The sequence below is a fragment of the Ceratotherium simum genome, chromosome 40, assembly GCF_057802395.1.
Source record: "Ceratotherium simum simum isolate JZ-2026a chromosome 40, ASM5780239v1, whole genome shotgun sequence".
NCBI lineage: Eukaryota > Metazoa > Chordata > Mammalia > Perissodactyla > Rhinocerotidae > Ceratotherium > Ceratotherium simum.
The window spans coordinates 13,075,315-13,090,255 of NC_141939.1; positions in this window are offsets into that span (position 1 = coordinate 13,075,315).

Genomic DNA, 14,941 nt, shown 5'->3' on the forward strand with positions numbered 1-14,941 from the left:
CTGTCTTCTACATGCCAGGACCTGTTCTAGGTGCCGGGAAATACCAGTGAAAAATACAATAAGAGTCCCAGGCCTCGTGGAGCTTATGTTCTGGTGCAGAGTTGGGAAAAGACGGACAGTAAGCAAATAAACACATAAATTATATAGTATGCCAGATGATAATAAGAGCTATAGAGAAAAATGAAGCAGGAAAGGGAGATAGGGAATGCCGGGAATGGGAGAGTTGCTATTTTTGAAAGTCTGATCAGGGAAAGCCTCATTGAGAAGGTGATGGAGCAAAACCCAGGAGAGAAGGAGAATGGAGAACAGCAAACAGCAATGATAATAGATGCTATTTATTTATTAAATATTATAAAGAAGTATATACTTTTGAAGCATAACTATGTACTTTCTGTGGCATCTCTCTCCCCTGCTTGAATCAATGAAAGGATGTCGTCTCTCGGATTCAGTGCTCTATAAATGTGCTTTAGGTGGATCCAAATGAACGCGCTAGCTCTGCCTCCTTTACCTCCCCTTCACTCCTCGGCCCTGCGCCCCACGGCATCCACCTGGACGCTGTCCTCTTTCTCCTAAAGTCTGGGTGCTCTTCCAGTAATCTCTGTGGGTTGTTTCCCTCCACTCATCCTGTAACTGGAGGCTTTCCTTGGCGCTGGGCTCGGCCTCTCTAGCGTTCAGCCTCAGGGCACTAGCAGCACCTCTAGGATGATGTCCCCTGCATGAGGCACCCACTGCCCTCTTCCCCAGGCCAGCACCAGGCATGTGTCTGCCTGCTGGGCATCTAGAACTCCTCAGGCCTACAGTTAAACTCATTATCTTTGTCTTAGTCACTTCCGGCTGCCATAACAAAAATACCATAGACAGGTGGTAAACAGCAGAAATTTATTTCTCACGGTTCTGGAGGATGGAAGTCTAAGATCAGGGTGCTGGCAGATTCAGTTTCTGGTGAGGGCCCTCTTCCTGGCTTGGGGATGGCAGCCTTCTTGCTGTGTCCTCACATGGTGGAGACAGGAAGCTCTGGTGTCTCTTCCTCTTCTTATAAAGACACTAATCCCATCAGGAGGCTCCACCCATATGACCTCATCTGAACCTAATTATGTCCCAAAGATACCACCTCCAAACACTGTCACACTGGGGATTAGCGCTTCAACGTAGGATTTGGGGGGACATAAATATTCAGTCCATAGCAAGGCCCTTACATAAACTTGCTTCTTCCCCAAGGAGCCCCATCTCTGTTTTCAATGGGCAGAGTTTGTGGTCCTGAGGGAATATGGGTAATAACTGTGACCCTGGTGTGCAATCTTAGAAGAGTTGCCTGGGTGTGGATACCAAGGGGCATAGATTCGTAAGGCTTCTCTTAAAAACAAAATCTGAAAACAGCCTGGAATGTACTGGCTTAGCCTCTCAAACTCTAAAAGGAGCAAGGTTTTAGGCTATCAGTACTAAATATGGTTTAGCATTGAGAGAAAAATGAAACAGTGGTGGATACCAGCAGTACATGTTAAAAGATTAACTGACACGTGGACAAAAACTGAGCCTTAATTTATCCTTCTCACCTAACACTAGCAAAGAGAATTCTAAACTCAAGTCAGGAGGTAGCTTGGTTAATGGCCTCACCTTCTACTCAGTGACCCAAGCTAAGAAGCTGGAAGTCAAACATACACATCCCTTTATCTCCAATATCTAATTAAATTATTTAACTCCTATATTTACACCATCTCTTAAAAATATTCCATTCTGCTTCTATTGCTTTGGGTCAGATTCTTATCATCTCACACCCAGCTATTGTACAGTCTGGTCATCCTACCTCTAATTTCTCCCCAATTCAATCCATCCTTCATGGCCACCGTATTGTGTTCCTAAAAAATATATATATATTTATTATAATTATATATTTGTATATAATTATATATTTATTTATACATATAAATATATATTCATGTATAATGTATGTATAACATATATATGAGTTTAGCTGTCTCTATGTGTAGATAGGTCTACATATCATATAAACATGTCTATGTACAGATTTGCCATTCTGCCCTCCTCTCTGTAAAATCTTTGGCTCCCTAATGCCTCCAGAATAAAAGCTAAACATTTTTAAAGTGGTATTCAAAGTCTTCTGCCAGTTCAAACTTCATTATCCAGTCTTATTTTTCTGCGATTTCTCATATGTATACAATTGTTTTTCATGTTGGAAAAATAACCAAATTGATTTTCCTTAAACAAAATATTCAATTTCACTGTGTCTTTATTCTTTCTTTAGTTAGACCCATGGTTCCCAAACTGTGTGCAGAGGTGTCCAGCATACCACAGCAAACTTACTGAGATACTACAGGATATTTTAAATTATCAAAGGAAACTCAGTTATACTTAATACCTGTGGGATAATGTGGTTTGATAGTCTCGACATTAGATTGTGCTACATTGTTATTAATGATATTGTGTCTCTGTGAAATTGTGTTTCTGGCAGTTGTTGTGATTAAAAGTAAGTATCATGTGAAAATCAAAGTGGAACCAGGAATGAAGGCAGTGGTGTTCAACCTGATTCCAAATTTGAGAACTTGTGTGGTGCTCAGTAGGCACACATATTATTAAATAATTTTAGATATTTACGAAAGAAGTAAAAGTATGTTTTTTCCTTCAATTTATATGTATTGTTTTTTAAATAGCTACAGTTGATTTTTGTTATTTGTGGTAGTTACGTTCTAGAATGTTCCCGCAAACAGTTAATTAGTGAATACTGAATCATTGCTCCTAGGGGAAATATGGGATTGGTTTCTCAAGCTCCTGACCCCAACATTTTCATCAACTGATCAATTCATAACCTTGTTTTATTTGTGTTTCCATTTAAAGACATCTTATTTAATATATATTACTGACTCGTTAACATTGAACTCACAGCTGACAGCATTATAACGCGTGCTTGAAGGAAGCTTATCTAACACATATATTTTCTTTGTAAGGCACCTCACAGCCTTCTTGTGCTTAGGAACATAGACAATACTTCCGTGCTACACTTGGGGGCATTTTAAACAGTGAAATCATCATCAAAAAGCCCGAAAATGTGATAAATACGGCACTTAATAGACCATGAAAAGAACACACGTTTACAGTATGAGTTGAAACAAGAGGGCAGAGCATCACCTTGCTTGACTTCAACTGGAAACGTATTCTTTACCTGACTCAAAATTTTCAACACTCTGTGTATGTCTGCGAATGACCATGAAAGTGCTGTGGGTATTGATTTTGGGGTTACAAATATGTCTTAGTAAATAGGTGAATTTACATATATGCAATCTGTGAATAATGAGGATTGACTGTACTAAAATGTTAAAATATATATACTTTTTAAAGTTGTTTGGACCTAACTAATTAATAAATGGAACTAAATTATTAGACATTTCTTTTGGCCTAAAGGCAACTTGAAAAATTTCTGCAACACTGTTTGAGAACCTTTGGTTTCTATTCGTCTTCTCTCCTTCCCAAGTTATTGGTATCTTAGTCTTCTTTCCTAACCCAACTTGGCTGTCCCTTCTTATCTGACACCTTCTCCTGTCTTCAGTTAACATTAGCCACTTCCTCTTTTGGCTCCCATATGGTAAGTGGCATCATGGTGCCACTTACCACAGTAAAAAGACTCATCTCTATCATGAGATTGGTTACTCTGAAATCCAGTGAAATATTTCATTCTTTGCCCACTCTGTCTTTTTCCCAGGTCACAATATACTAGTTCCACCAACAGTAGCAGATAGAATTTTGCCAGCTCTTTTTCTAGTTCTCCATTGCTAGACACTCTATATTGTCTCACAGTCTTTCCCATTTTATTTCCAGCATCCCTAGATTGAAGGAACGGAGGGAGGGGTAAATCTCATTTGTGTTCAAAAATAAATCTTTTTTGTGCCTCAGTCCTTGCTGAGCATTGTCTGCCTCTCAAACAGTTGGTTCTTGCTGTGAGTACCAGTGCTGGCACCACAATTAGAGGGCACTACTTGCTGCACCAAAGCTGCACCGTGGCAGCATCCTCACTTACCTCATGGACTTCATCCTTCTTCCAGAACTGTGCCTTTGTTGTGGGAACAAGATGTCGTGTTGGCCTCTCTCTAACCCTGGGATAGGAAATTTCTCTGTACTGTAATAAAAGAGTTCACCCAAAGGCATTCATTCATTAAGAGAATGAAAAGCTTATCCTGAAATTCATTTGGAATCCCATGTGACCCCATATAGTCAAAACAATCTTGGAAAAAGAAGAACAAAGTTGGAAGTCTCATACTTCCTGATTTCAGAACTTACTACAAAGCTACAGAAATCAAAACAGTGTGGTACTGGCATAAGGACAGACACATAGACCAATGGACTAGAATAGAGAGTTCAGAAATAAACCCTTGCATTTATGGTCAATTGGTTTTGACAAGGGTGTCAAGAGCATTCAATTGGGAAAGGACAATATTTTCAACAAATGGTGTTGGAAAAACTGGATATCCACAAGCAAAGAATAAAGGTGGGCCTTTGCTTTGTACAACATAAAAAAAATGAACTCAAAATAGATCAAAGACCTAAACATAAAAGCTAAAACAACAAAACTCTTAAAAGAAAACATAGGGAAAAACCTTCATGACATTGGATTTGGCAGTGATTTCTTGAATATGACACCAAAAGCACAGGCAACCAAAAATAAATAAATATATGCATACATACATAAATTTGGCTTCATCAAAAGTAAAACCTCTTGGGCCGGCCCCGTGGCTTAGTGGTTGAGTGAGCGCGCTCCACTGCTGGCGACCCGGGTTCTGGTCCCGGGCTCGCACCGACGCACTGCTTCTCCGGCCATGCTGAGGCCGCGTCCCACGTGCAGCGGCTGGAAGGATGTGCAGCTGTGACACGCAGCTATCTACTGGGGCTTTGGGGGGAAAAATAAATAAATAAAATCTTTAAAAAAAAAAAAAAGTAAAACCTCTTGTGCATCAAGAACACTATCAAAAGAGTGAAAAGGCAACCACAGAAAGGGAGAAAATATTTGCAAAGCATATATCTGATAAGGGATTAATATGTAGAATATATTAAAACTCCTGAGACTCATCAATAAAAAAATAAACAATCCAATTTAAAAGTGGAGAAAGGGCTTGAGTAGACATTTCTCCAAGAAGATATACAAGTGACCAATAAGCACATAAAAAGATGCTCAAAATCCCTAATCATAAGAGAAATTCAAATCAAAACCACGAGAAACCACTTCACAAACATAGGATGGGTATTATTTTAAAAAGTTGGAAAATAAGTGTTGGTGAGGATGCAGAGAAATTACAACCCTGGTGCATTGTTAGTGGGAATGTAAAATGGTACAGCTGCTGTGCAAAACGTTATGGTAGTTTCTCAAAAAGTTAAACATAAAGTTATCATATGACCCAGCAATTCCACTTCTGAGTATATTTCCGAAAGAATTGAAGGTGGGAACTCAAACAGATATTTGCACACCAATTCGTGGCAGGATTATTCACAATAGCCACAATTTCCCGGCAGAAACAACATTAATTTATGTGTCTGGACTGTGTTATGGGCTGCCCATATGTCTGGTTAAACATTATTTCTGGGTGTGTCTGTGAGGGTGTTTCTGGAAGAGATTAGCATTTGAATTAGTAGACTGCGTAAAGCAGATTGCCCTCTCCAATGTGAGTGGGCATCGCCTAATCCATTGAGAGACTGAATAGATCAAAAATTCAAAGGAAGGGGGAATTCTCTCTACCTGACTGCTTGAGCCAGGAAATCGGTCTTCTCCTGCCCTTGGATTAGAGTTTATACCATCAGCCCTCTGGTTCTCAGGTGTCTAACTAGGACTTTATACCATCAATTTTCCTGGTTCTCAGGTCTCAGATTCACACTGGAACTACACCACTGGCTTTTCTGAGTCTCCAGCTTGCAGATGGTAGATTGTTGGACTTCTCAGCTTCATAATCTAGTGAGCCAATTCCATATAATGAATCTCTTTATATATTTTATATACATATATATTCTATTGGTTCTGTTTCTCTTGAGAACCTTGGCTGATACACAACCCAAATGTCTATCAACAGATAAATGGATAAATAAAATGTGGTATATGTACATATATATATATGTGGTATACATACATATACATTTATACACATACAATGGAATATTATTCAGCCTTTAAAAAGAAATAAAATTCTGATACATGCTACATGGATGAACTTCGAAATCATTATGCTATGTGAAATATGCCAGACATAAAAAGGCAAATATTGTATGATTCTACTTAAATAAGGTACGTAGAGTATGCAAATTCATAGAAACAGCAAGTAGAATAGATGTTACTAGGGCCTGGAAGGAGGGGAAAAATAGGGAGTTATTTTTTAATGAGTATAGAGTTTCTGTTTGGGATGATGAAAAAGTTCTGCATAAGGATAGTGGTGATGGTTGCACAGCATTGTGAATGTACTTAATGCCACTGAGTTGTACACTTATAGTGATAAATTTTATGTTATGTGTATTTTGTCACGATAAAAATCAATGAAGAAAGTTGGTTGGACTACAAAAACAAAATAAACTTCCCTCATTACAGAATATGGAAGGAGTTCATAATGTTGAGCTAATGAGAAAGCAGATGTCATGAAATAAGAGATTGATAATACTGCACAACTTAAGATGGATACTCTCAACATATAGCCAATAACAAAGGCATTGCAGACATTCCTCTGCCATGTGAGAAAATGGCCTAATGTGATAACCTGTTATAGGCAAGAAAAAAAAATAGAAAGTGTGATTCACAGAATGAGAGAAGACACTTGCAACACTTACAAATCAGTAAGAAATAGACAACAACTCTACAGAAAATAAACAAAAGAATTAAACAGATGCTTCATACAGGAACATATACAAGTGACCAACAAATCTGGAAAGATGTTCAACCTCCTCTATAATCAGAGAAATACAAATTAAATCTGTAATTATTCTCTATAACAGAATGAATAAAATTTAGTAAAAGACTGACAATACCAGTAATAAAAAAAAAAGAATTTTTGTGGCAGTATTATTTTATTACCCCAATCTGAAAGCATTCCAAAGTCCTTCAACCATAAAACATAAATTATGATATATTCATGCATGGAATATTGTACCATAATAAAAATGAACCAACTATAGCTACATGCAACAACATGGGTGAGTCTCACAAACATAGTGTTGAGGGATATAGTTCAGACACAAAAGAATACATATTATTGGAGGGTTGCGGTGCCACTTTACATTCCCACCAGCAATATATGATGATACAGTTTCTCTACATCCTTGCCAGCATTTGGTATTGTCATCATATTTTTTATTTTAGTTGCTCAAATATATGTGTAAGGATATTGTGTATGGTCTTAATTTGCATTTTCCTAATGGTTAATGATATTGAACATCTTTTTGGGTGCTTATTTGCCATCTTAATATCTCTTCATGTCTGCAGCCATTTTCTAATCAGGTTATGTTTCCAATGTTGATTTTTGAGAGTTCTTTATGTAGTCTAGATAAGAGTCCTTTGTCATACATGTGATTTGTAAATATACCTTGTCTTTTCATCATCTTAGGGTCTTTTGCAGAGCAAAAGTTTCAAGTTTCCATTTACTTGAATTTATCATTTTTTTTCTTTTATGGATCATACTTTTAATGTCATATCTTAAAACTCTTCACTGAGCCCTAGGTCCTAAAGATTTTCTCCTACTATCTTCTAAAAGTTTAATAATTTTATGTTTTATATTTAAATCTATTTTAATTTTTGTGTAAAGTGTGAGATTTAGGTCTAGGTTCTTAGGTTCACATTTTTGCCCATAGATATCCAATTACTGCAGCACCGTTTGTTGAAAAGACTACCCTTCCTCTATCAAATTGTGTTTACACCTTTGTTGAGTGTCAGTTGAACTTAATTGTTTGGGGCTATTTCTGGGTTATCTAATCTGAACCATTGATCTATGAATCTTTACCATTCCCACACAATTTTGATTACTGTAGTTATATAATAAGTCTTGACATGGGCTTAGTGATTCCTATAACTTTAGTCTTCATTTTCAGAATTATTTTTGGTTAATCTAGTTCTTCTACCCTTCCACATAAATTTTAGATTAATCTTGTCTATATCTCAAAAATTCTTCCCAAAATTTTGATAAGAATTTTGTTAAATCTGTATATCAATTTGTAAGGAATTGACTTCTTTATAAAGAAGAACTTGAGACTTCCATGAATCTACAAATCTAGTATATTTCTCCATTTATTTACATCTTCTTTTTATTTCTTTCATGAGTATTTTGTAGTTTTCAGTACAATTTTTGTTAAGTTTATTCCTAAGATTTTTGTTTTTTAAATGTCAGTTTTCATGTATACATTGCTAACATATAGAAATATAATAGATTTTTGGATGTTCATCTTGTCTATGCTAAAGTATGTATTCAGTGCTATAAATTTCACTCTTGCTACTGCTTTAGCTGTATGTCATGAATTTTGATATGTTGTATATTTATTTTAATTCAGTTCAATGTATTTGTTTCTCTTGAGAATTCTTCTTTAACTAATGGATTATTTAGAAGAGTGTTGTTTAGTTTCTAGGTTTTGATCATATCTCTCTTATATTTCTGTTATTGATTTCTAGTTTGATTCCATTGTGGTCAGAGAACATGGTCTTTATGATTTTAATTCTTTTAAATTTGTTGCAGTTGGTTTTCTGGCCCAGGATATGGTCTATCTTGGTATATGTTCCTTGGGTGCTTGAAAATAATGTGTTTTCTGCTATTGCTAGGTGAAGGGTTCCATAAATGTCAATTAGATTCTGTTTATTAATGGGGGTGGTTGAGTTCTTCAATATCCTCACTGACTTTCTGTTTAGCTGTTCTATTAATTCGAGAGAGAGGTGTTGAAGTTTCCAACTGTAACTGTGGGTTTGTCTCCTTTCAGTTAAGCTCACATGTTTTGCAGCTCTGTTGTTTTGTTCACACACATTTAAGATTGCTATGTCTTCTTGATGGATTGACCTTTTTATTATTATGTGATGTCCGTCTCTGTCTTTTTCTGTCTCTGATACTTTTGTTTGCTCTGAAAGTTACTTTATCTGATATTAATATAGACACCCCTGATTTCTTTTGATTATTGTTTGCATGGTATATAATTTTTCATCCTTTTACTTTCAAACTATGTATGTCATTATATTTGAAGTGAGCTTCTTGGAGACAACATATTCTTGGGTCATGTTTTAATCCACTCTGCCAATCTCTGACTTTTAATTGGTGTATTTAGGCCACTTACATTTAATGTAATTATTGACATGTTAAGGCTTAAGTCTGCATTTTGTGTTTTGTTTTCTGTTTATTCTATCTGTTTTTAATTTCTGTTTATCTTTTCTTAATTTCTGTGGGCTACTAAGAATTTTTAGAATTCCATTTTCACTTGTGTATAGTGGTTTTAGTATATTTCATTTATAGCTTATTTAGTGGTTGCATTAGATATTATATTACAGATCCATACTTATCAAATTCTACTGATGTTGATATTTTATCAGTTTGAGTGAAGGGTAGAAACCTTACTTCCTTTTACATCCACATATTTCCCCTATTTATAATTGTCTTAAATATTTTCTCCACATATATTGAAAACCACTCTAGACAATGGTATAATTTTTGCTTCCACTATCAAACATAATTTAGAAAACTCTAAAGCAGAAAGAAATTCCATTGTAGTTACCTATATTTTTGCTCTTACATTTTTTTTGTCCATTCTGATGTTCCAAGATTCTTTTTTTTCCAAATAATTTCCTTTCCATTTAAAGAACATCCATTAGCTTTTTTTCTTTTTTTTTTAAGGGTGCATCTACTGGTGACAAATTCTCTTAATTTTCCTTCTTCAGAGAGTCTCTGGATTTCACTTTCATTCCTGATGGATATTTTTAGTGGATATACAATTGTGGGTTGACAGTTCTTTTCTTTAAGTGCTTGAAAAATGTTGTGCCACTTCCTTCTGACCTTCATGGCTTCTGATCAGAAATTTTGTCATTTGAATTAATTTTCCCCTGTTGGTAAGAGTCATTTCTCTCTGGCTGCTTTTAAGACTTTATTTTTAGTTTTCAAAAGTTTGTCTATAATGTGTCTTAGCATGGATTTCTTTGGTTTTATTCTGTTTGGAGATTACTCACTTCTTGATCTGTAGGTTTGTGCTTTTTGCCAAGTTTAGGAAGTGTTCAGTCATTATTTCTTTGAATATTTTTTTATTCCCACCCTCTTTCTGACCTCCTCTGTGATTCTGATGACATAAATGTTAGGTCTTTTGTTATAATTCCACACGTCTCTGGGACCCTGTTCAAATTTTTTTAGTCTACTTTCTCTCTGTTGTTCAGATTTTGTAATTTTTACTGTTCTGTTTTCAAGTTCACTGATTCTTCCTTCTTTCCTCTTCACTCTACTGTTGATCCCATCATTGAGCTTTTTGTTTTGGCTATTTTATTTTTCAGTTCTAAACTTTTGGTTCTACTTTATAGCTTTTCTGAGATTTTCTATTTTTAAAATTTGTTTTCAGTCTTTTCATATTAGGATATTGGAGCATTTTTATAATGGCTGCTTTAATTCCTTGTCAGATAATTCTAACATTGGTGTCATCTTGATGTTGATGTCTGTTGATTGTCTTTTGCCTTTTCTCATTGCGTCTGATATCTTGCTGATGTTTTGTATGACAAGTGATTTTTTGTTGAAACTTGGATATTTTGGTTATTATAAGATTCAGGATCTTATTTAAATCCTATGTTTTAGAAGGGCTCCTCTGATACCATTCCAGTGGGGGGAAAGGAGATATCACCTTGCTATTCCCAAATGGTGGTGAAAGTCTCCACTCAGCCTCATGGGGGCAGGGTGGGACTCCTTCGTATTGCTGTGTGGGGGTGGGAGTTTAGGTACCCTCTAGGCCTCTACTGATACTACCTTGGCACCCTGGCATATTTTCTTTCTTGGTGAATTAAAAATGATAGATCTGAAAGTATTTCTCTGTCAACGATCAAATCATAGCCAAGAAGAAATGTATTTCAGAATAGTTAGCCAGCTAACTATTCTGGCTGATTCTTTCTTGAGAGGATGAGAGCACTACTGACAGAGAAAGCCTTTGTGAATGCAAAGCCAGCAGTCATTTAGGCAAAGAAAAGGTTCTGGTTACAGGCAACTTTGCCAATTGTTTTTGTTTGGTTTCCCCAGAAGCAGACCTTGAAACAAGTGCAAGTTTGTTTGGAGGTGATCCCAGGAAACATCAGTAGGAGGGGGTGGGGAGAAGGAAGACCTGGAAGGGAAGGCAGCCAATAAAGAGTGCATCATGAAGCAAATAACCAGTGTGGACACTCAGAGCTCAATCCTGCTGGGGTACTATGGGCACCAGTGTGGTACACACAGCTCAGAGTGTGAAGGAGCCAGTGGTTTTATGCATTAGTTCCTGTCAGTCTCTGTTCAAGCGCTGCCTAGGTGGGTGGAGGTGGGTGGGAGGGGTGTTAATTCTTTGATGCTGACCAAGAGGACTCCAGCTGCCGGAGAAAGTCCCCAGGCACAGAGCTGAAATGATGGCAGTTAGAAGTCAGCCTGGTGCACTGCAATGGCAAGGCCTGATGGAGTATGGGCAGAGTACCAGCAGCATCAGCAACACCTAGAAGGTACCGAAAATGCTTTACTGGCACATTTGGCACACAATCTAAAATACCTGGATGAAAAAAATGCCTCCTTGAGCTGCAGCCCTCCCTCCATGATTTTTTCTTCTCTGTATGTTGCAGGAACACTGTTCAGGAAGGGTGCTTATCTTCCCTGTATCTTCTTTCAGTATCTTCACTGGCCTTTTTGAGAACTTTCCCTATTCCAGTCTTCTTCAAGAGCAGTCCCCAGTGCTCTCCAACAACCCCACGTCTCATCTCTCTATGATAGTTTTTCAGACAAATGAGATTCACACAGATGAGATGTTAGCAACTGAGAGTGGTACCACTCCAGGCTGAGTTACCTTCTAAGAGGGGAATGAAAGAGTGTCTAATGGGCAATTTTAGGCACCTGAGCGTCTAGGAGTGGCTGCCCATTGTAGGGTGGGAGGGGAATGCCAGCTCCCCTTTCCTCTGGACTTGATAACTCATAACAGTTGCAAATGGATCACCACCACATACAGCTATTCTGGAGCTAGTCTACTTCTGGTTTCGGCTTCAGGACAAGCAGTGTCCCTCTGAAGATTTGATTTGGCAGGTGAGCCATGTGGATGAGTAAATTAACACTAGGTCCTGGTGTTCTAATGCAGATGCCTGGGAAGCAGAGATCTATCCTTTCTTGAACCACTGAATGCTTTGGGGAAAAATAATTTAACACCTCAGCTCTTCATCTGTCAAGAGATTGGAAATAATATTGAACTACCACACGGGGGCATTGTAAGAATCAATTGAGAAAATAATTGTTTTATTTTCCTACAATCACATAGTATGCTTTCCTTGCTGGGGACCAGATGACGCTTTATAAGAGGGAAGTGCCATTTCTACTCCTTGGATGCTGCAACCCTTAGAAAAATGTGAATGTATGAAGAAACCAGTTTGAATTTATGGCGGAGACTGTGTTCTCTACGTCCTGAAGGATAATAGCAATGTTACCCTTTCTTCATGTTTTATCTTGGCCTGAAGTGTAAGAATGTGGAACCAAACAATGAAAACTCTTTTAAATGCCTTTAGTGTACCTGTCAAAATAGTCACGTGGTTAGAAACACCTCACCCCACGTAAGAAATCTGAAATTCATTTGAAGATAACTAGCCCCTTTTAAATTGTCTTTCTCTGCCACCTCTAGTGGCAGTCAAAAATGACATTGCTTTTGACTTAAGAAACAGGATTCAAAGCCAGTCTGGGAAACCAGGCCAGGACTTTCCCCAAATTTGGCTTAGCTTGAAAGTAGATATTTTGGGGTAAACCATCAAGCATTTTGTTTAGTATTCTTTTAATGTCAGACCAAGAATTAAAACAAACAAGAAATTGGTTTTAGGAATATATCTCCTATAGCCCAAGTTTGGGATGAGTCTGGAAACTGTTTTTTATTTGGCATTCGTATCAGTTTCCTAGGGCTGCTGTAACAAATTACCACACACGGAGGCTTAAAACGGTAGAAATCTATTCTCACTCAGTTCTGGAGGCCAGAAGTCCTAAATCAAGGTTTTGGGAGGGCTGCCCTGCCTCCAAAGGCTCTAGGGGAGAATGCTTCTCACCTCTTTCAGCTCCTGATGGCTCCGAGCACTCACTGGTTTGTGGCTGCATCAGTCCAATCTCTGCCTCCATCTTCACAGGGCTGCTCTTCTGTGTCTCTTCTGTGTGACACTGGTCATTGGATTTAGGGCCCACCCAGATAATCCAGGATGACCTCATATTGAGATCCTTAACTTCATTGCATCTGCAAAGACCCTTTCTCCAAATAAGGCCACATTCGTATAGTCTAGGGTTTAGGACTTGGACATATCTTTTTAGCGACCACCATTCAATCCACTGCAGCATGTCATTTTTTAAATTAAAAAATTTGTATGATTAATTCAAAGTATTGTAACTCTTTTTTTAAATTGAGGTAAAATGGACGTATAATATTAGTTTCAGGTATACAACATAATGATTCAATACTTGTATATGTTGTGAAATGATCACCACAATAAGTCTGGATAACATTCATCACCATACATAATTACAAATTTTTTTTCTTGTGATGAGAATTTTTAAGATTTACTCTTAGCAACTTTCAAATATGCAATCAGTGTTATTAACTATAGTCACAACTATAGTTACATCTCCATGGCTTATTTATTTTATACCTGGCATTTCGTACCTTTTGACCCCCTTCACCCATTTCATCCATCCCCCCACCTCCCACCTCTGGAAACCATCAATCTGTTCTCTTGATCTATGACTTTGATGGTGGTGGTGGTGGTATTGTTTTAGATTCCGTAAATGAGTGAGATCAAATTGTATTTGTCTTTCTCTGTCTGACTTATTTCACTAGCATCACATTTTTTAAAAGATGTATTTCACAGGATTAAAATTGTAGTAAAATGAAGGCTATATTAGAAAAGCAAACACCTTTTCATTTTTATTTATGTTTTCCCTGTCCAGCATTTCTGCTCTTTGAGAAGACAGCATTACTTAAAGGTTTACAAATCTATTAAAGGTTTGCAAATCCTTCTAAAGGTTTCCAAATGCCTGCCATTCTCTGCTAGTGCAAGAAGCATTCTCCATGAGGAAACAAGGAGTCAAGGATTGAGCCACTTTGCATTCAGTTGGCTCCATGCCCTCAGAGGTTAGAGGCCTCTGGTGACCTCCCTCAGACCAGTCAGGAGGAAGGGCTCTGATTGGCAGGTCAGGGTCATGTGCCTACCCTCCTCAGCCTCCACAAGGAGTGTGGGCAGTACGGGCAGTGCAGTGAGCAAGGATGCCGAGCAGGCAAAAGTTTCTGAAAACAGGTCTCAGTTCGGGATTCTAGTGGGAGAGAGTGAGTCCATTACCGGAGAGAGTGAAAAAGGAGAATCTCCCTAGCTAATCCTAAACCAAAATGTCAAGGTTGATCTGCTTCCCTTTTCCATGTGTTGAAGCCCTGTCTCCTTGGCACGTCTAGACAGCCTGACAAGGAATTCCTTTTTGTGACCGTAGACACCCCAGGCCATCCTGGGTTGCCACTACTACACCCTCAAATGGAAGAACCCTGATGCCATGCGCACGAGTGAACTTTTGATGACCGAGCTTCCTGTGTAGCTTCTTCACTGGGAGAGAATTCACCAGCAGGGCTGAATTATTTTCTGGTCTGCTGGACTGTAAATTAAGTGTGGGCATTCTGGTTGCATACTTCTGTGTCTTGTGAGCTTTCTAAGGGAGAACCAACATCTTCAGTTCTGGACAAATGTCAGGATTCGTGCTTCTCACTTCTAATTATAGCT